The sequence below is a fragment of the Bos indicus x Bos taurus genome, chromosome 22 (genome assembly GCF_003369695.1).
Source record: "Bos indicus x Bos taurus breed Angus x Brahman F1 hybrid chromosome 22, Bos_hybrid_MaternalHap_v2.0, whole genome shotgun sequence".
Classification (NCBI taxonomy): Eukaryota; Metazoa; Chordata; class Mammalia; order Artiodactyla; family Bovidae; genus Bos; species Bos indicus x Bos taurus.
In genome coordinates, this window is record NC_040097.1 from 23,077,269 (window position 1) to 23,099,020 (window position 21,752).

At 41.2% G+C, this 21,752-nt stretch overlaps 1 protein-coding gene across 1 annotated transcript in view; it reads left to right on the forward strand.

Moving 5' to 3' along the window:
* The window catches only part of C22H3orf49 (chromosome 22 C3orf49 homolog), a 113,409-nt gene that overhangs the window by 15,649 nt on the left and 76,008 nt on the right, over positions 1–21,752 (forward strand). Inside the window, 2 exon segments of the mRNA XM_027523270.1 lie at positions 2,201–2,569; positions 10,778–11,308. The gene's annotated coding sequence lies outside the window, so the exon portion shown is untranslated.

Sequence of the window (21,752 nt, forward strand, 5' to 3'; positions counted from 1 at the left end):
TCCGACTCCTCGAGACCCCGTGGACTGCAGCCCACCAGGCTCCTCTGTCCATGGGATTTTCCAGGCAAGAGTACTGGAGTCGGGTGCCATTGCCTTCAACAGAGTAAACTAGGGGCTGCCAAACTGTGGCCAGTTTGCCAAATCTAGTCCATGAGCTACGTATGTTTTCACATTTTAAGTGACTGAAAAAAATTAAAAGAAGTGAAAATTATATGAAATTCAAATTCAGCATTCTGAATTTTAAAGTATAGCCATACCCACCTGTTTATGTATCTTCTGTAACTGCTTTTGAACTACAGTGGCAGAGTTGAAGAGTTGTGCCAAAGACTGCAATGGCCCGCAAAGCTTAGATACCTCCCTCTCTGGCCCCTATGGTACTGATTCCCAACCTTTTAGGCACCAGGGAACAGTTTTGTAGAAGACGGTTTTTCCACAGACCAGGGTGGTGGGGGTGGGGGTGGTGGTGGTGGTGGTGGTTTCAGGATTATTTAAGCACAAAACATTTATTGTGCACACTTATTTCTATTATTATTAAATCACCTACACCTCAGATCATCAGACATTAGATCCCAGAGGTTGGGGATCCCTGCTTTACAAGAAACGTGTGCAAAGCTCTGCAGTAGACAATTAAATTGTGCAAATGAACTAAAGTCTATTCTTGCCGTTCTCCATACAAGCTGCCTCATTTTCTGGGGAGAAGATTAAAGTTATAACAAGCTTTAGAATGAGATCTTCATTTTTTTTAAATAGTCTTAATTATCTTTTTTTCTGGTCTCTGCTATAGCTTAGCAATGACTTGAGCTGAGCCACCACCACTCAGATTCCAGGTCTTTCCATCACTCAAATTGTCTGTAGTTTGCTTCACACGAGTCTTTTCCACATAATAGTTATATTCAGGTGGCCGATTCAGGAAAAAGATGAGGAAAGAAGGAACATAGAATTTAAAGTCTGGGTGACTTTGGCTGGGATATTACTATTTGCAAAAGCATCACCCACGATTTTTGTGGGGAGGAGAAAGGGCTGAACATGGGCAAATGGAGGGGGGATAGGAAGGGGCACTTTGCACTTATTTGTAAACGTTCTGGTGAAGGACAGTGGAAGTCAGCCTCGGAGAAGACAGGAAACACGGATTCAACCCAAGAAGCACCTCGGGCACTGGAGTCATTCAGACCATGATTTGAATTCTGGCCCTGACACTTAGTTACCATGCTGCCACGCTCCACCCTAGGCAACAAGCTTAACTCACGGAGAAAATGGACAGGATAGAGTCACGGTGAGAATTAAGTAAGACGTTTTTTATTTAACAACCACCGTTGCAAGAATAGCGTCTCTTAATCCTCACCACAACCCTGAGGAAGGAACTATTGTTGTCATTCCTATTTCACAGGTGGGAAGACAGACACAGGTCACGTGGCAGAGCTTGGCTTTCAACCCAGGAAGTCTGGTTATAGCTTCTTTGCTCGTGCTCAGTGGACACCACTGACAGGCACATGGTAAACATTTGATGAATGTCAGTTTTAAAATGCCTCTTAAAATGAAAAAAAAAAAAAACAAACTTGTTATTAGCCTGCCGTTTCTCAATATGTGTACGGAGTTCCCGGGTGACACTAGGGTACAAACCTGCCTGCCAATGCAGGAGACGTTAAGAGATGGCAGTTCAATCCCTGGGTCGGGAAGATCCCCTAGAGGAGGAAACAGCAATCCACGCCAGTATTCTTGCCTGGAGAATCCCATGGACAAAGGAGCTTGGTGGGCTACAGTCCAGTCCATAGGGTCACAAAGAGCTGGACGTGACTAAAGCAACTGATCACACACATATGAAGAGCAGGGGCCTCTGGAGGTAGACCAACCTATGCTCTGAGTCTTGGCCCACCAGTAACTAACAGCACTCAGTGAATACTTACGGGAAGATGAAGCCTGTTACTTAACAGAGAACATGAAAATTTGGGGGTGCGGTAACATGCTGAAATCTGAAGGAAATCTCCACGATGATGGGAGTCATAGATATCATTTTAGAAGTTCTTACAGCATATTTTTAAAAAGTGAAAAGCAGATAAAATTAATTGTACGAATATATTTTATTTAACCCTACATCCAAAATGTTACCATTTCAACATGTTATCAACATAAAAAAAAAATTATTGAAGATACACTTTAGATTTTTTTCGTGATAAGTCTTCAAAATCTTGTTTTTTCACAGCTACAGCACAGCCCAGCTTGAACGCGCCACATCTCAACTTCAGTAGCAATGTGCGTCTCGTGGCCGTCGTCATAGACAGCTCAGCTGCAAGCAGTAAACTCCCTGAGGGCTCAGAACCACAGCCGCCTTCCTGCTGTATCCATAGCACCAGACTATGCTCGACTCAAAGGAAGCCAAGTATTTGATATTTAAAAAAAAATTTAAGGAATAATTGTAGAGAAGAAAGGGAAGCCCAGAGAGAGGAAGGGATTGACTCCAAGGTCATAGCACTAATTAATAGGAAACCAGTGCCAGCCCTCATCTGGAGCTGTACAGCCCCAGCACCTCCTGGAAACTGTAGGCATCACTCAGGCCAATCTTCCCCACTGGGTACGTATATGCTCCACAAGGTGAGCCCAGCATACTTTTCTCTAAAACTTGACCTTAAAAGGCAGGAAGTTTGGTTTTGTGAGAGAAGTTTTCTTTCTATTCCCTTGTAAATCCTGTAGATGGATAGGTATTATGTAAGCGGCATTAACGTGCGAGGCACTGACTGCTGGAGATGGTATTTTGAAGTCCTCTGAACAGCTCTTATATTATCAGTGGAGATTTCCTTCAAGATTCAGCCTTCAATTTCTTCAGGCAAAGCTGCGAAGTGAGTCAGAGTTAGCACTCCATCCCTAGGTTCAACTGGAAGGGCAGGGGAGGCAGAGGTGGGGAACCCGTGGGCAGGAGTGAGATGACAGAGAATGCAGTCAGAATAGCTCATAATCCTAACCCTTATTTATCCCTCCAAAAATCAGAATTAGCGTCCTCCTAAGAAAAATCTCCCTCCCTCGGAAATTTTCATTGTAAATGAAAGGACAGTAATCACCAAAAAAGAAAAAAGAAAGAGTGGAGATGCAGAAAATATTGGCTCAGCCTTTATTTATCAGCAGAACAAAGAGAGTTACATGATATCACAATATCCTATTTTCATTATGAAATTCATGTTTTATCCATTTATAAGAAAGCGATCTGGAAGATTACTTTTCAAAATCTTAATTACAGTTATCACTAGTAGTAAAATTACAAGTGATGTTTCTTTACTCTTGGTTGATCTATAATTTTTAATTTCCTTCAATGGATGTTTAGTATTTGGGTAAGAGTGAAAAAAATGAAAACTTAAATAAGTTTATGCACATATACATACATTCACCTATGATTTTAAATGTTTCAACAATATTTAGGTGATAATAACTTTTGGAGGTTCCCATGAAACCTGTATTTTTAGTTTTTAAGTAAATGATTTTGCCCTTCTCATGCTCAAATTAATCCTAGAGACAGAAAACCAACGATATCAAAGGGCCTTAGGAATGCAGCCTCCCTCAGTGTGTAAACAAACTGATACCCACCTACAGGCTACCTGGAGTGAGAGGCTATTCAAGGAACAGAGTGAGGGAGTCAGAGGCTGGGTCTGAGATTTGGCACAGCAGGCTTGTCTGAAATTCAACCTGTTAACTAGGAAACAGGGAAGTCACCCATCTTTCTTCTGGCTTGGTGATGACTTAATCAAAGAGCCGTTGCCCTCTCTTTCCTGAGAAAAGAACTCAGGTTGGCGATCAAGGCCCACAGAGAAGGAGTCATTTGAAACGTGCAGCAAAAGATGAGATGATTAGAGAGCATCACCGGCTCAATGGACATGAACTTGAGCAAACTCCGGAAGATAGTGGAGGACAGGGAAGCCCGGCGTGCTGCAGTCCATGGCGTCACAAAGAGTTGGACACGACTGAGTGACTGAACAACAACAAGGGTTTCATGTCCCTTATTTGGAGGCTGCTTCCTAAGGTAGAACTCTGAAACGAGTTCTCAGCCAGGTAGACTGTGTTCCCTGGGAGCCTTTTGGAAATGTCTGATGACACCTTCATCTGTCACAACTGATGGGAGGTGGCTATTGGTGGCATTTAGTGAGTGAAGCTAAGGATGCTGTTAAACATCTTACAAGCACGGGAAAGGCCCCTACAACAAAGAATTACCCAGCCCCTAATGTTAATAGTGCCACAATTGAGAAACCCTGTCTCAGAAAATGAAGGATGTTATTTGAATGCTTTGAAGGAAGGCATGAGTTTTTGCTGAAATGAATCAGATCAGCAATAACTAGCTGTATCCTCCATGTCCTGCAGGCCAAAGAAGGATTTGACCTTGTCTGTTTTTAAGGAATTATTGGAATGTTCTGAGTATCTTGATTGTATCACCAGTGAATACTGGCCTTAGAAAGGACAGGCACAGAAAATGGACTTAATTCCACATACCAGCTCTAATCTAGTGATGGCGACTGCCAAGTTGGGGTTTCTGGAAACAGACCCTGAAACCTTGAGAGTCTGGAGTATGAGATGTTTATTAGGGGTTGACATTTATGAGGAGAAGGGAAAGAAGCAGGATTAGGCAGAGGGAGAAAATAAAGCACAAAGCAAGCCTGAGAAAGCCTCAGCCAACTTCCAGTTGGAGATGAACAGTGCTCTGGAGCTGGCATTTTCCATCAGAGTTGACCAACAGAGCACTGGGATGGCTGGGCCTTGATGACCATACTGCCTTCCCTCCCCAGCCACTTACATGGCTCAGTCACTAGGTGAAAGCTGTTCTGGGAAGAACTAGACTTCCAAGCAGGGGATACTCTGCAGCTGAAGCTAACCTCAAAGATGCTAACAGCTGGAGTGTCTGCTGACCAGACTCCCTGCAGGTGGATGGGAGATCCATCCAGAAAGAGAATCTGGATGGCACATCTCCATGTCTGCCATGGAGTGCATCCATGCTCAACAAAAATGCAGTGCTGCAATCCATTAGTGATGTCTGCCATGATCCATGTGCAGAACAGCAGCATATCTGCCCAATACGTGAGACATATTAGTAATAGGGGCGATGGGAAAGCCTATAATTGCAAATCATGGTGATACCCCAAAATACACTGGAAGTGGAAGAAAACCCCAAAAATGGAACCTGCCTGCTGTGTAGTTAACTATCAATTGGCCCGGATTGAAAAATTATTTTGGTTTCTGATAAGAAATCTCACCTCCCTCTGTTTATTCCACATGCACTTATTAAATACCCACTGTGCCAAGCATATTGCTTAATGCTAGAACACAACAGAGAAGAGCTAGCCATAAATAGTGGATGATTTTAACCCCTAAGTTGTCCGGCTTATACTTCTTGCCTGCTGACTTTGGCTTTTATCCAATTAATTGTTTGTGCCATCAGCCCATGGGTTTCTTTAGTCTCTACAGCCTGAGCTAGGAGAGCCCAGCACTACTATAACAGGACCTTTGGGATTTTTCCTGGCCCTCTTCACCAAGTCTCCACAAGCTTTTGACCTCTGAAGTCAGCTAAAAAGGTTTATTGTCATAGTGAAGTTATTTCTTGGACTAGATTAAAACAGCCCAGTTCTGTCTGGAAAGAAGAGAATGCATTGCTGGTAGGGAAGAGTTTAAGGATCCAGTATATTGTGTGATGATCTAGAAAGTTCACAAAGCTAAGAAAAATCACAGTACTACTGGTTAGTAATAGTTATTATAATAAACATACAATACAATTGAGGTCTTTTCCCAAACACTGTACATTAGTTTGTGTGTGTGTGTGTGGTCAGCCACTTAGTCATGTCCAATTCTTTGCACCCCCATGGACTGTAGCCTACCAGGCACCCCTGCCCATGGAATTTTCCAGGTAAGAACACTGGAGTGGGTTGCCATGCCCTCCAGGGGATCTTCCCGACCCAGGGATCAAACCCATGTCTCTTTTATCTTCTGTACTGGCAGATGGCTTTTTTATCACTAGCATCATTTTACTGATCATTTGATATAAATTGAATAGAGACTTCCATATTGACTTCTTCCAAAAGGATGAGTGAGAGAGAGAACTCAGCTGATAGTCTCTGCCTTTGAGCCTTACTTACATTCAGGCAGGTTGGTGAATATTAAAATACTATGCAACATGAAATAGGAACTGTTTAAATCTAATGCTATTTCTCACTACAGTAATCACAAATTAAATTTGTTTTCAATCCAACAGAGTGTCTGGACTGGCCCCATAACTGTGTGTACTAGTAAGCAATGTTTGCAATACATCAAGAACACAATAAAAATGTCAATTTTTCCTATTTAAAGACATCTATAGAGAGTCAAGATGATGAGCTAACAAAATGAGATGCTGTTAATTACATTTGTAGGTAATTTTAATCCAAAGGGATCATTTTGCTTTTTCCAACTGAAAGTAAATCATGTATTATAGATGAAGCATGTAATTTTGGAGCTGGATGGAATTTAAGGTAACAATGCTAAATGGAAGCTATTATGCAGCTGTTCTGATCCATAGCAGCTCCTTTATCAGCTGGTGAAAATATGCCCATTTATCTGAGGGGGCTCCTTAACGAGGGAAAAACTCCTGTTTTTTAATTATTTAAATTTCACACTGTCAGCTAGATTTCTTCTTTGCTTCAACACTGCTGCTGCTGCTGCTAAGTCGCTTCAGTCGTATCCGATTCTGTACGACCCCATAGACGGCAGCCCACCAGGCTCCCCCACCCTTGGGATTCTCCAGGCAAGAACACTGGAGTGGGTTGCCATTTCCTTCTCCAATGCATGAAAGTGAAAAGTGAAAGTGAAGTCGCTCAGTCGTGTCTGACACTTAGCGACCCCATGAACTGCAGCCCACCAGGCTCCTCGGTCCATGGGATTTTCCAGGCAAGAGTACTGGAGTGGGGTGCCATTGCCCACTTCAACACAGTAAGTCTAATAATTATTGTTGTGCCACAAAAGAAAGAGCTGTTCAGTAGTGAGTTCCCTGTGAGGAAGATAGCTAAACAGACCCAGGACCAACAATGGAAATACAGTGGGGGAAATTCTTCTTAATTAGTCTCTCAAATAAGGATTTCACTGGGACTATTTCAAGGGTGATTTATTTAATAAAGGGTTTGTCGGCCCCTTTAGCCATTCCCTTCTCCAGGGGATCTTCCCAACCCAGGGATTGAACCTGGGTCTTCTACTTTGCGGGCAGATTCTTTACCATCTGAGCCCCCAGGGAAACCTTCTCTTGGGTCAGGGGCTATGAAACAGAACTTTGGTCATAGCCCCCTGTAGTCAAACAACATAAGTTCAGTATTTTTTTTAAGTCCAGTATTTTTAACTCTGAGGTTCTACAACTTCACCTTAATGCATTTATATCAGATCTCTCTTTTCCTGTTAAATGTTTTCTTTTTTTTTAAAACAACACACATTTGATGACTTTTTTAAAAAATAAAAATGTGAAAGCATCCCACCTCTTTCTGGAATCAGTAAGCTGTAGCTGTATAACAATCCAATGGCTTTGATCAACTCTCATTCACTGTTGCAGTTCTCATGTCTGAGGATGGATTAAAGGTTAGGCAATCTAGGCTGGCCTTAACAGGGCAGTTCTGCTCCTTTAACATAGGCTCATGCATCTGTAGAAGTGCTGGGGGTCTTGCTTGAGGCTGAGCTTGGGCCGGGTGGGGCAGCTACAGGTGGTGCGTGGGTAAGGCATGGAGGAAGTAACTGAAAGTCAGCCAAGATGTTCTCCCCTTCAAACCAGAAGAGAGCCACAGGACACACAGAGGTTCTGAAAGGGAAGATTTCACTTTTGGAGCTAAAGCTCATTGGACACCCCCCACCCCCCACCACAAGAGAGAATGAGACATTAATCAATAATTAATTGATGGCATGTCAATCAATTAATATGCCATGTCTCCCTGACCCCCAAAGACCTATGGAAGCATTGACATGGTCTTAAGGAAGGTCCTCTGTCTCTGAACAAAGGAAGCCCTGTTGTCATGAAAGGTGTGAACATCTGCTTCAGCTGTACCATCAGCCTAGCCAGGAGAGAGAGCAGTGGCTCCACCACAGTCTCAGAAAATTCCATAGCAACTTGAACTCAGCCCCAAAGCAAATAGAGAAAAATGACAAGGGACCCAAGAGCCCCAGGAAACCAGGAACCTTAAGGAAGAAGATATATTCAGAGCATACCTCTCTGAAATAGACAATTGCAGCATAAGCAGATAATAAGGTGACTTGGGTTCCATGAATAATGCGCATGTGTGCACACCTGCCCTACACACACACACACACACACACACACACACACACACACACACAAACCCCTTTCTGGAACTAAAAATATGATTTTGAAACTTTTACAATTCAGTAGATTAGCTGAAACTGAGTGGTCACTGGTGAGACCCAAGTGACCCAGAAGATCAAGTGAAAAAAAATCTCTGAAACAGCAGAGCAATAATTCAATGTGTTAGAAATCATGAGCGGAAAAGAAGGGATTAGCTGCTAAATCCTGGAGACCTCACAGAAGAATAATCAATTTCACAAGTAGAAAAAGGCAGACAGAAGAGCAACAATAATTATACAAATCAAGGAAGAAAATATCCCAGGCAATGAGAAAGTTTCGAGTTGATTGGAAGCCTAGTTTCAAGTTGATTGGAAAGAAAAGCCTCGGACTTCTTATAAAACTCCAGAATAAAGTATTTAAAAATGAAATGAACGTCCTAAGTTCTCACCACCAGATAATACCTACTTACATTATTAAAAAAATAAAAATAACATGTAGAAGGTTAGAAAATTCAGTGGTTCATAAAACTATAAAACTAAGACATTTCCTTCATCCTCTGCATTTCCTTCCCCCAGACTTTCTCTAAAACAAACAAATAAACACTGGAGTTCCCTGTGATTTGTCACTGCCCCCTAAAGTTTTGGGGCATCCCAGGCGGTGCTAGTGGTAAAGAATCTCCTGCCAGTGCAGGAGACGCAAGAGGCACAGGTTTGATTCCTGGAGCAGGAAGATCCCCTGGAGTAGGAAGTAGCAGCCCACCAACATATGTATCTATACAGGTGCTTAATTTCTATATATGTATGTTAATAAGAATTCTGTAATTTGCCCAACTTTATCACTTTATGTATCTTCCATATCAGTATAGGCCTATTTCTTTTTAACAGCCACAACATACATTCTGTAATATGAATTTGAATACAACATGGTTTTCCCAACCAATGCCTTTTGAATGGACACTTTGATATTATTTGCATTTCTCTTACACACAATGCTACCACCAGTTGCCATCTCAAAAAAATGTTTTGTAGATCTTTTTTAAGTGTATCTATAAGAAAATTCCAATCAGTAAAAACTACCAGGTCAAAGGCATCTGCATTTTTATTGATTAAAGGCTTTGAAACAATCCTGGCACACAGTAGGTACTCAAATGTTTTTTAAAGTATAATAGTCATACTGTTCACCAGAAAGAGTGTATCAATTTATATACACTGTATTAAAGACTTTTAAAATTATTGTCTTTTGTAGAATGATAACCCTCAAAGACATTTGTCCATGTTCTAATTTTCAGAACCTTTGAAGATGACCTTATTTGAAAAAAGTCTTTCCAGATGTGAGTAAGTTAAGGATCTAGAGACAGGAGATCAGCCTGGATTATCTGGCCAGGCCCTATATCCAATAACAAATGTGCTCAGAACAGTGAGTCTGGACAGAGTAGCACTAACATATGTTACTACCATGTATAAAATAGGTAGCTGGTAGGAAGCTGCTATATGGTAGTTCAGCTCGGTGCTCTGTGATGACTTAGAAGGGTTGGATGTGGGCAGTATGGGAGGCAGGCTCACAGGGAGGGGACATATGTATGCGTAGAGCTGGGTTCACATTGCTGTACAGCAGAAACAGCACAACAGCGTAAAGCGATTATCCTCCAATTAAAAAAAGTGAGGCAGAAGGAAATTTGATAGATAACTAGAAGAGAAAGCAATATGAAGGCAGGCTCAGAGAGGAGAGAGCTGCAGCCACAAAGCTAGCAAGGCCAGGGCAGCCCTCAGAAGCTGGAAGAGGCAAGAAAATAATGTTCCTCTGGAGCCTCCAGAGGGAAGAGGGCACTGCCAGCACTTCAATTTTAAAATTGTAGCTTCCAGAACTGTGAGAGAATCAAGTTCTGTTGTTTTAAGCCACCATTTATTGGCAATTTGCTATGGAAGCCTTCAGCAAACTAATACAATCATTATTAAACCTCAGGAGAAAAGAACATCTCCAAGTTTGGAAGCAAGTTGATCTTGACCCAATAGAGATCTGGAACCCTCTGGTTCCAGAGTCGTTCCCCCTGAAAGCAGCCCTTTTTAGCTTCCTCCCAAACAACCTCATCTTATGGTCACCACCTCGGACATTCTTTCTTGGCCATGTCTGAGTGGTAAACAGTTTGCCTACAGTGCAGGAGACCTGGGTTCGATCCCTGGGTCGGGAAGATCCCCAGGAGAAGGAAATGGCAACCCACTCCAGTATTCTTGCCTGGAAAATCCTATGGACAAAGGAGCCTGGCAGGCTACAGTCCATGGGGTTGTCGAAGAGTCAGACACAACTTAGTGACCAAACAACAGCTACCAGTCTGAAACTGAAACCCAAAACAGCTCAACAGAAGAAAGTAAAGACTCATCTTGCCATGTTCCAATATTTCTTGGTTTGGGCAGAGACAGCTTAAGTACTAATCGATCCATTCCAGACTTTGAAAAGGAAGTTTATAAATGCGTCTTCTTTTTCTCTTCAAAAATGCAGGTGATGGCAGATAGAGACTCACATATCTACTTCCACCTGAGCATAATTGATCCAGTGAGAGCCTTGCTGGAGAGGGGACGGCATTTTCCCAGGCAATCTTTGGTCTCTCCCTGGGTGAAGAATTATCATGCCATCTGGAACAAGGCAATATATTCCTTTCACAGAAGTTGTGGAGCTAATTATCAACCAATTCCAATATAGACTGGCTTAGAAACATGCAATGACCATCTCTGTATTCCAAGTCACTCCTCTCAGAGCAGCCAATTTTGACTTAATGAAACGATTGCTATTTTATCCTTAAATAGTGCTTACAGTTCAAAAAGAGCTGCCAAATGTAGAATCTCAACTGTTTTATGTTGTTTCTCACAACAGAACTATGAGATTGAAATGGGCCAGGAATGACAGTTTACATTTTCTAAAAGAAGAAAAGCAAATTTGTAAGAGGAAATGTGACTTGTCCAAGCTCCAGACTTCATATCCACTGGAGTCTTCCACACCAGCACCTCCTGAGGATCAACCCATTTGAGCTACGTAAGTAATTTATGAGCCTGTTTATCTTCAGGGACTCTCTCTTGTTGGGAAGTGAGGTATTCTTCTACTGAAAAGAAATCTTATGTGTGCACACGTGCAAAGGGGCATAAATACATACGAAGGCTGATATTTCTGATCATTCAAGCATCCATTATCCTCTGACTCAAATATGTATTAATTCTTTGCTCATGGGGGCTTCCCTGGTGGCTCAGATGGTAAAGAATCCATCTACAATGCAGGAGATCCAGGTTTGATCCCTAGGTGAGGAACATCCCCAGAGAAGGGACTGGCTACCCAATCCAGTATTCTTGCCTGGAGAATTCCATGGACACAGGAGCCTGGCAAGCTACAGTCCATGGGGTCTCAAAGAACTGGACATGACTGAGTGACTAACACTTTCTCTTTCTTTTGCTCTTGGTGTGCAGTGAGATTTGTTTTAAAACAGTTATCCCAACTTGACCTCTATTTTGGGTTAAGTGTGGATTTACCCTCTACCATCAACAATCTTTTCTTCTGTCACTGTGTCTTCTACAACTTTGGAGGATCATCAGAGAGTTCCTAGTATTTAAGAACTACCTGTCTAAGTGCGTAGTTCTCAAATGCCCGGATGCCAACAGTTCTTTGGCAAGTTATTAATAAGTAAAGTTTTCAGATGGTCCTTCTCCAGAGTGCTATAAAAAGAAAATTAAAAGCAAGATCAATTGTGCTTTTTAAAAATGCTGAGAAAAATCCTGCATTTTTTATGACTTCAGAAACCAAGAAAGGATAATTCCCATTTCTTTTCCATAGTCATAGAAGAAACAAATAATGTGAATTAAACACAAGAATTTGAATTTATATATTCAAATGTATCTGTTCACCATGTATTTGTAGAGGCCCCACTGTGTGCCAAGCATATGCTGGAGCTAAGCAGTGAGCAAAACAAAGTCTCTAGTCATAACAAGTATATCTTCCACTGGGCAAAGTCAGACAATGAACATGTATCAGTTTAGTCTCTAATTTCAGCAAAACATACTCAGAGACTCAAGGTTGACACCACCCCACCTGCCCTCCACTGCTGCCCTCAGTCAGCACTGAACTGGATGAGTATAGAAGGTTATAAACACAGACACCAAAAAAGCAATCATTCAGAGACACAGGAGAATGCTGCCCTTGCATAGGAATATTTAAGAATGAAGACTCCTCAGAAGGATGGGCCTCTGGGAGGCAGTATGTGTTTGCCAAGGCCCCCTCCTGATGCCTGGGGGTGCTTCTTCCCCTTTCTCACACCTATTCTGCTGTTATTCTCATACACATTCCCAGAAACTGTGGGGAGAAGGACTGCAAACAGATAAAGTGAATCATAATGAACTCGCAAAGCATTTATTCTTCCCACAAAGTCTACTGTGCTTTTGCTCTATAGCCAACCTAGTGATGAGTTGCTCATCTTCTCAAGTTTTGCTTTGCTACCAAAAGGAGAATTGGAAGGAAAACGTGAAGCAGCATGTGATTCCATATGCATTAAACATTGCCTCTTTTGTGCAAGAGAGCACTTTATGGTGAAGGAACAATTCTTTATCTTGACTATGGTCATAGTTAGTTAAATCTATATTGGTGATTAAATGTCATAGAACTATACTCAGAGACATATAAAAAATAGCTAGTGTTTCATGAATTTCAGTTGGGAAAGATGAAAAAAATTTCTGGATATGGACAGTGGTGCTGATTGCACAACAGTGTGAATGTACTTAATACCACAGAAATGTACACTTAAAATGGAAATTTGTATGTATATTTAACGGAATAAAAAATAGGTAGCTTAATAATTACCAAGTTCTTAAGAACAAGCCTGATACACTGAAAGTGCTAAAATAGGTGTTTGTTAAATAGTATTAATACCATTTTTAAAAATTTTAGATGGAAAGAAGAAATGGCATATAGTAATTTTCTATTATTTTTAGTGATAATAATAAAGAACAGAAGAAGAACCCAGAGGTCTGCTGCAGACCACTCTGCCATTCTTGCACAACCCTCCACCCACTGTGGGCACATGACAGTCTTTCCACGGTTCTTGTAGCCAAGTACCCACCTGTCTCCATCCATCTGCCTCTGTTTTACCACAGTTAAGATTCAGTCTCTGTTCCAGAAGCTCCACCAACTTTTCTCCTTCCTTTCTCCGAAAGGAAAGAAAGCTTTGTGAACCTTCACATATTCCCTAACCTCTCTGAGCCTCTGCTTCAATGTGCATAAAATAGACACACTACTTTGATGGAGTCGAGTAATAACCATGTCCCCCAAGTATCAGTTGCTATTGATGATTGAACGTACTGTCTTAGGAGGCCCCTTTAAGTCATTTATTTTACCTGCCTGGCCCTTGAATGATTTGCTTTAGGACAGAGTTCCATTATGCAAAGCCTAATGAATAATCCGTTCACACAGTTTTGCATCCAAATAGACAAAATGAGCTACACTCAAAAGATAACTCAAGCACCATACCTGGATCAACAGCTTCTCCATCAAATACAGTCTCATACACAATGGTTTCTTTTTAAAAAGCACAAAAGGTTAGCAATAAAGTCAACTTGATGAAATTAGTTTTGACATATATTGAGAACTTCGAGCAGATGATTAAATTACCTCATCTCTCCAGCGTACAAGGCTAGCAGCCTAGGATCCCCAAACTCCTTGCACTTCTTCTCTTCTCCCAGGCCCAAATCCCACTCAGTCTGCCCCCCACACTCTCCCTGAACTCAGGTCTTTGTACTGATGTGAAGTCTCTTACTTGGATAGGAGGTGTTATGGGCCAAATTGGATTCTCCTGAATTTCACATGTTCAAGCCCTACCTCCAGTACATCACACTGTGGAGGCAGGACGTTAAAGAGGTGATTAAAGAAAAATGAGGCGACGTGGATGAGGCTTAATCCAATATGATTGATATTGTTATAAGAACAGGAGATTAGGACAGAGACAACACAGATTAGGAAGAATAAATTGAGGACACGGGAAGAAAGCACCATCTTCAAGCCAAGGAGAGAGATCTTGAAAGATGCTAAACCTGCCAACACCTTCATCCTGGACCTCTAACCTCCAGAACTGAGAGAAGATAAATGTCCGCTGTGGAAGCACCCGGTGTGTGGTGCTTTATCATGGCAGCCTGAGTGAACTTATACAGGCCATCAGCTACAGATTTCCCCATCTGCTAAGGAACACCAGGGCTGAAGAACATACACAGCTCTGTGACATAAATAACCTATTTTTCAAATCTAAATCTTATTTTTAAGAAATGGTGGATAAGGCTGGATTTCCATTTGTCTAGCGTTGTTTTTGCTGAATACACATAAAAAATGTGTATAGCAAATTTTGACCAAAGCCAAATTCTAAGACTGGATCTGAAATCCCAGGTTTTTAATACGCAGAGATCCAGCAGAAGCAGATGAATTGAAAGGATTGTATCTCGTTTCTATAATGCCTGAGTAGATTGACCATATGTTAATATGGAAGAACTTTCCATGGAGCCATGATTACAGAGACAATGTAGTGCTCTTTCTTCCTCTGGGCAGGGATCACAAAAATCTACTTACTGCTAACACTTCTAGTTTTTTATTTCTGTTTCCAGTAACAACCATTTCCTTTTGATTTCTGTCTCCTATTCAAAAGGTAAATAAATAAAGGGAAGTTATCAGACAAACGGCTTTTTTTAGAATCACACAATTCAAAATAATCTTGTGACAACTAGCAAGCTGGATCTTACCTGCCATATGCTTTATTTCTCTGTAGAAAAAGAAAATTTGACAAAACACCAGCTTCATTATGCTAACATGTGGCAAAAAAAAAGAATTTCAACTTTGCACAGCACATGACTATTATCCAGTCTTCTCCCACTCCCATTTTTTTTAAATGCTCTATGGGAAATAATAAACGGATCTCATTAACCTTCTCTACCCTTGATACACACTCTGAATCATAAATTGTCTCTACTTATCTAATAAAAATTCATATCCAACTCTATTTTGAAGCCATGGCATTCTGCACCCTGAAGAACTATTTTCAGATGATGATGAAAGCAGCTGCATTTGTTATCCATTTCTTTGGCCTCTCTTCCCAGCTTCACATAGATTCAAAGCAAGTATAGAGAGGGTACCTGGCTTTATCACCGGCCTCTGGGCTGGTTCCCAGTGGTTGTCAACCACTGCCCATGTGTCAGCATAATCTGGGGAGTCGTTGGGTTCGTCTGCTCACAATTCATTTGTTTAAAATCTATTCTCATGGAAAATCTATTTCAGATGCTCTGAGATAGAACCCAAGACTATATTGTTGGCACTTTTTACAGAAAGCTCTCCAGCTGTTTCTGAGTATAGGTTTGAGTGATAGTGAAAGGGACCATTGAGTTTTGTACCCCAAATACTTCCTCTGTGTCCTTCAAAATTGGCAAAATTAGGCAGAAGCTTTTAGAGTAAGATTGCCAAACCCCAGATGATTCAACTCTCGACCACAGAAGCTTAGAAAGAAAAATCATCTACATGGGTTTTGTCATAGAGACTTCCTTGCCCATTTTCTGACTGCATCATATAGCCTTTCCATACCTCCAAAGCAGGAAACATATCCAGGAAACTAACCCAGCAAAGAAAATAGCCATCAGACTGAAGACGAAGGGAATGTACCAGTCACTGGATTTGTATGTGTTGATAGCTGTGTACACAATGGTCAGACCTTTTCTTTGTTGGGAAAAATTATTTCAGAGAAAATGGAGCATTAGTCTCAGTTTTTAGAGAGCATCTGTTTACGCATAATAGCATCAGTATAGAGTGATGGTCCTACAGACAGTAGGGTATTGACTCAGACACAAGGAATTTTTAAATACCACAGGCAATAGTATGAAAGACACATGCCTGGAGATAGCACCAATTTAAGCATCTAAAGACTTGGACTCAATGCAATGACTGCTGTGCAAACTTGAATAAAACCATCCCTCCTCTTTGACCTCAGTTCTCTCATCCGTAAAGTCAAGGAGTTGAACTAAATGACACCTGAGGTTCTTTAAGCCTCTGTTACCCTCTGGATGCAGAATAAACCCTCTTGTGCAGTGTGAGAGAATGTGTTTTCTTGAAAATCAAATATCCTGGTGGAAAGATTTATCATCCATGTTGGTTTTAAAAATGCCTCTATTTCAAAGGCTTAAAAGACAGTAAAATATACTAACCATAAAGTCTTCTGAACAGACAGTATCCTTGGCTGACTGAGAAATCATTCTGGAGTTCTGCAGAGGCTTTATGTATCTATTTTTTTGAAACAACAAGCTACTGAAGGGTCTGCTCCACTTCATGGGGTTAGATTGAAGATTAGATGAAACAAAGAATATAAGCCCTGGAGCACAGTGCCAGGCACAGGATTGGTGCCCATTACTGTAAAAGACATGGCCCTAGAGAATAACATTTGAAAGTGCCCAGTTGGAGAGGTGTTTAACTGAGAGAATTCATTGACAAGTGGGTCTTTCTGGTGGGCAGGACTCTCGGCTCATTTAGATGCCATCCATTGCATGCTTATGCTTCCCCAGTAATGAAACAAATTCTCTCTCCCCTACACAGTGGATTCTCAGAGATGCACATTCTAAAATGTGCCTGGTGGCTGGATGGGGTGGTGCCCTGGTGAAAAGGCCTAAGGATGGAGGCACTGCCTGAGTAGCCTTTTAGATGAAAGCTGAATTTGCAGTGGACATTTCCCACACACAGAGCCAGATTAAATTCCATAACTCCTTACTTCAGAGCTGGTGGTTGGAGGAGGTGGCATGTTGGCCCTTGTCACATAAATATCTATAATAGCAGTGCCTGTCTTGGGCTTTGCCATTATTTCAGGTTGCCATCAATTATGTGCACTACAAGATGGTACTGCCCCTGCAGTTTAGCTCCAGATTCAAAGTTAAAAGGATTCTTCACAGTTAATTTCAGAGTATTTGAACCCCGAGTTGGGTCAAATCCAAAATGATTGTTCACATTTCCTTTAAAAGGGAGAAATCGAAAATTAGAAGTATTTTAAGGTACATTGAAAGGTTTTCTCAGGCTACCTTACACAGCTTTTTAAACACGGTAAATATGCTACTACTACTAATACTAAGTTGCTTCAGTCGTGTCCGGCTCTGTGCGACCCCATAGACGGCAGCCCACCAGGCTGCCCTGTCCCTGGGATTCTCCAGGCGAGAACACTGGAGTGGGGTGCCATTTCCTTCTCCAATGCATGAAAGTGAAAAGTGAAAGTGAAGTCGCTCAGTCATGTCCGACTCTTAGCCACCCCATGGACTGCAGCCTACCAGGCTCCTCCGTCCATGGGATTTTCCAGGCAAGAATACTGGAGTGGGGTGCCATTGCCTTCTCTGACGGTAAATATAAGTAAGTATAATTATATTATTTTCTGATTCCTTATACATATATAAGGGTTACAGTAAAATGAAAATCAAGTAAGCAGGAAATTCAGTTGGCTGGAAAAAAATTTGTTCTAAAGATTAATTAAGATCCTGAGTGTGATCCCCATATGTGGTCAGCAAGCTTCACACTATTATCAAATTATTCTGCCTAAATGTGTTCCTTTCCTTCATCTCCTACTCAGAGGATTTTATTCCCACTTTCAGGGTAGTATGGATCAATATCAAATAGGCCAGTCAGACCACAAATATCTATTGAGTGCCTACTACATTTTAAGTCAGGTTTCAGTGGTCCTGGAGACCCTGTTGTTAAGAAGATGCACACTAGCAAGAGGAGCGACACTGAACCAGCCTGTACAGTTATTTGGGAACATGAACCCATGTCCATGGGCCCATTCTTTCAGTTGCGTGACAGCAGGTCTGACCTCCATACTTTAAGTACTTCTTCTTATGCCCTCTCATGATACCCAGGAGTTTTCCTTAATAAAACTTGCCATGCTTTACAGTTCTGTAACTGTTGATGTTACTACTAGTTTAATGAACCATGAATTCCATGAATACAAGGTCCACATCTGTCTTGTACAATTCTGTGTACCCTCCTCCTGGCACATATTTGATCTTCAATAAATTTCTTCCATATGTCTCAAGACATGACTGAAGTGGACATGAATCTGTGAAAATCCAATAATAATGCAGGAGAAAACATCTATCCTGGTGGATCTGTATTAGCGTCACGTGGGAAATGGCTGCTATTTCCAGCCAGTACCATGAACAGTAGACCTAGTTACTTGTACCTTCGTCTTGCTGATCCAAAGTCCCTTCATTATCAAGTATCATTGAAGTCATAGATTGTTCCACCATAGGAGGAATTAGATAACACATATGGAAGTGAAAAAGATTCCTTGAGGACACCTAGCAGCATAGATAGGAAAGAGTTTAATCTTTGTAAACATAGTTACTTCTAAGATTATGTTATTTATGTGAAAGAGGTTTTATCAATTCAACACATGCTCACGATCAAAAGAAAAAATAAAATGATTCACCAGAAACCATCTCAAAGCGCATTTCAAAATCCTGTGAATCTCTGTCATGACAGTTTAGTTGGAAACCGTTGACGTTTGTCCCAGCAACAACATTGTCAAAAATGACTGCCTGGTATACAGAAGGTGTCCAGACAGGAGCTTCATCATTCTTGTCTAAGATGTCAACCAAGACCTGTCAGCAATGAGGGAGGAAGAAGCATCACATCCACGTCATGTGACTATTTATACACAGAATCAGTAAGAAGCATCTGGCTAGAGCAAGATCATTTAGAATTACTAAATAAAGAGTCTAGGATTTGGAATTTGAAGAAATGTTCCTCCAGATGTGGGTTCTGGCTGCCAATCAACTAATCAGTCACCTTATTATTCCTGGGTTAACTGTGACATTCAGTGTGGCCATTAGGGAGAGTTTTGGGCTTGTTGGAAGAACCAGTGGAAAGCTCATGAGTTACATAAATGGTAAGAAAAGGAAAGCTGGAGAATGATGCCTCTAAAAATTGTAATCCCTTGAATCTTTTAACTGAAGTCTCCTAATGGCAAACATAGCCTTCTCAACTTAGGGGCCTCCTCTGCACCATTCTCTCAGGCACAATATATTTTTTAGTAACAATATGATTGCTTCAAAATATGCTCTGACCTTAATTAGGGGCCGTTGTCAACCTTTTTCTTAATTAAAATACCATGAACTGGGAAACTGTGATTTACATGGGAAAAGATCAAAATATCAAGGATTTTAAAATGTCAGTGATCAAATGCCAGTCAGCCTAGAAAGGTTATCTGCCCACCTCTTAGATGAGTAATAACTTTCTCAGCAACATTCACAGAAGATTCTCTAGGGTGCTCCTATTTGCAAGCACTACCTTTTAAAAATGTTTTATGAAATGTTTTAACAACACAGCTAAATTCCTGGGGAACAATTCATTTTTAATGCTACTTCTATAAGTTGAATAAAGCTGTGTGTTCTATTTAATATGATTTTAGGAAGATTGCTGTATTATAATGCAAACAGCACAGAACTTGGAATCAGAACTCTTTATAAAAACCTTGGGCCTTCCAGTTGGCATATCTTTTTTTGATACAAGGGAGTAAATGTCATTTTGCTCATCTGCAAAAGGGAGAGCTCCATCCTCCACATCTAGGATTGTTGGGAGGATAAATTCATCCATTCATTGGATATTTATTTAACACTATGTGCTAAGCACTGGTCTAAACACAGAAAATACAAAGGTAAATCAAAGTCCCTCTCTATCACAATCGATATTCTAAGTTCAGTTCAGTTCAGTCACTCAGTCATGTCCGACTCTTTGCAACCCCATGAATCACAGCACGCCAGGCCTCCCTGTCCATCACCAACTCCCGGAGTTCACTCAGACTCACGTCCATCGAGTCAGTGATGCCATCCAGCCATCTCATCCTCTGTCGTCCCCTTCTCCTCCTGCCCCCAATCCCTCCCAGCATCAGAGTCTTTTCCAATGAGTCAACTCTTCACATGAGGTGGCCAAAGTACTGGAGTTTCAGCTTTAGCATCATTCCTTCCAAAGAAATCCCAGGGCTGATCTCCTTTAGAATGGACTCGTTGGATCTCCTTGCAGTCCAAGGGACTCTCAAGAGTCTTCTCCAACACCACAGTTCAAAAGCATCAATTCTTTGGTGCTCAGCCTTCTTCACAGTCCAACTCTCACATCCATACATGACCACTGGAAAAACCATAGCCTTGACTAGATGGACCTTTGTTGGCAAAGTAATGTCTCTGCTTTTGAATATGCTATCTAGGTTGGATATAACTTTCCTTCCAAGGAGTAAGCGTCTTTTAATTTCATGGCTGCAGTCACCATCTGTAGTGATTTTGGAGCCCAGAAAAATAAAGTCTGACACTGTTTCCACTGTTTCCCCATCTATTTCCCATAAAGTGACAAGACCAGATGCCATGATCTTCATTTTCTGAATGTTGAGCTTTAAGCCAACTTTTTCACTCTCCTCTTTCACTTTCATCAAGAGGCTTTTGAGTTCCTCTTCACTTTTTGCCATAAGGATGGTGTCATCTGCATATCTGAGGTTATTGATATTTCTCCCAGCAATCTTGATTCAAGCTTGTGCTTCTTCCAGTCCAGCATTTCTCATGATATACTCTGCATATAAGTTAAATAAACAGGGTGACAATATACAGCCTTGATGTACTCCTTTTCCTATCTGGAACCAGTCTGTTGTTCCATGTCCAGTTCTAACTGTTGCTTCCTGACCTGCATACAGATTTCTCAAGAGACAGGTCAGGTGGTCTGGTATTCCCATCTCTTTCAGAATTTCCCACAGTTTATTGTGATCCACACAGTCAAAGGCTTTGGCATAGTCAATAAAGCAGAAATAGATGTTTTTCTGGAACTCTCTTGCTTTTTTCATGATCCAGTGAATGTTGGCAATTTGATCTCTGGTTCCTCTGCCTTTTCTAAAACCAGCTTGAACATCAGAAAGTTGACGGTTCACATATTGCTGAAGCCTGGCTTGGAGAATCTTGAGCATTACTTTACTAGCATGTGAGATGAGTGCAATTGTGCAGTAGTTTGAGCATTCTTCGGCATTGCCTTTCTTTGGGATTGGAATGAAAACTGACCTTTTCCAGTCCTGTGGCCACTGCTGAGTTTTCCAAATTTGCTGGCATATTGAGTGCAGCACTTTCACAGCATCATCTTTCAGGATATTCTAAAGGAGGAGGTAAAACAATAAACAAGTAAACAAAACTGTATAGCAGGCACTGTCATATGGAAATTGGTGCTCTGCAGTTAAGGAGATAAGGAATAAGCCCAGTCCACTGCTTTATTACAACATTCTCATTAATGTCCTGTTTATTTGAGATTTTTCAAAGAAATTCCCTTCAGCACCCATCACAATAGTTTTATTTACACTCTTTATATCCTTTCAAAATGTTTCAAAATTGTCTTACATGCATTGATGTACATGATTCCCTAAGACAACAGACTACCAACCCAGATTATATCACCGCAAACCAAA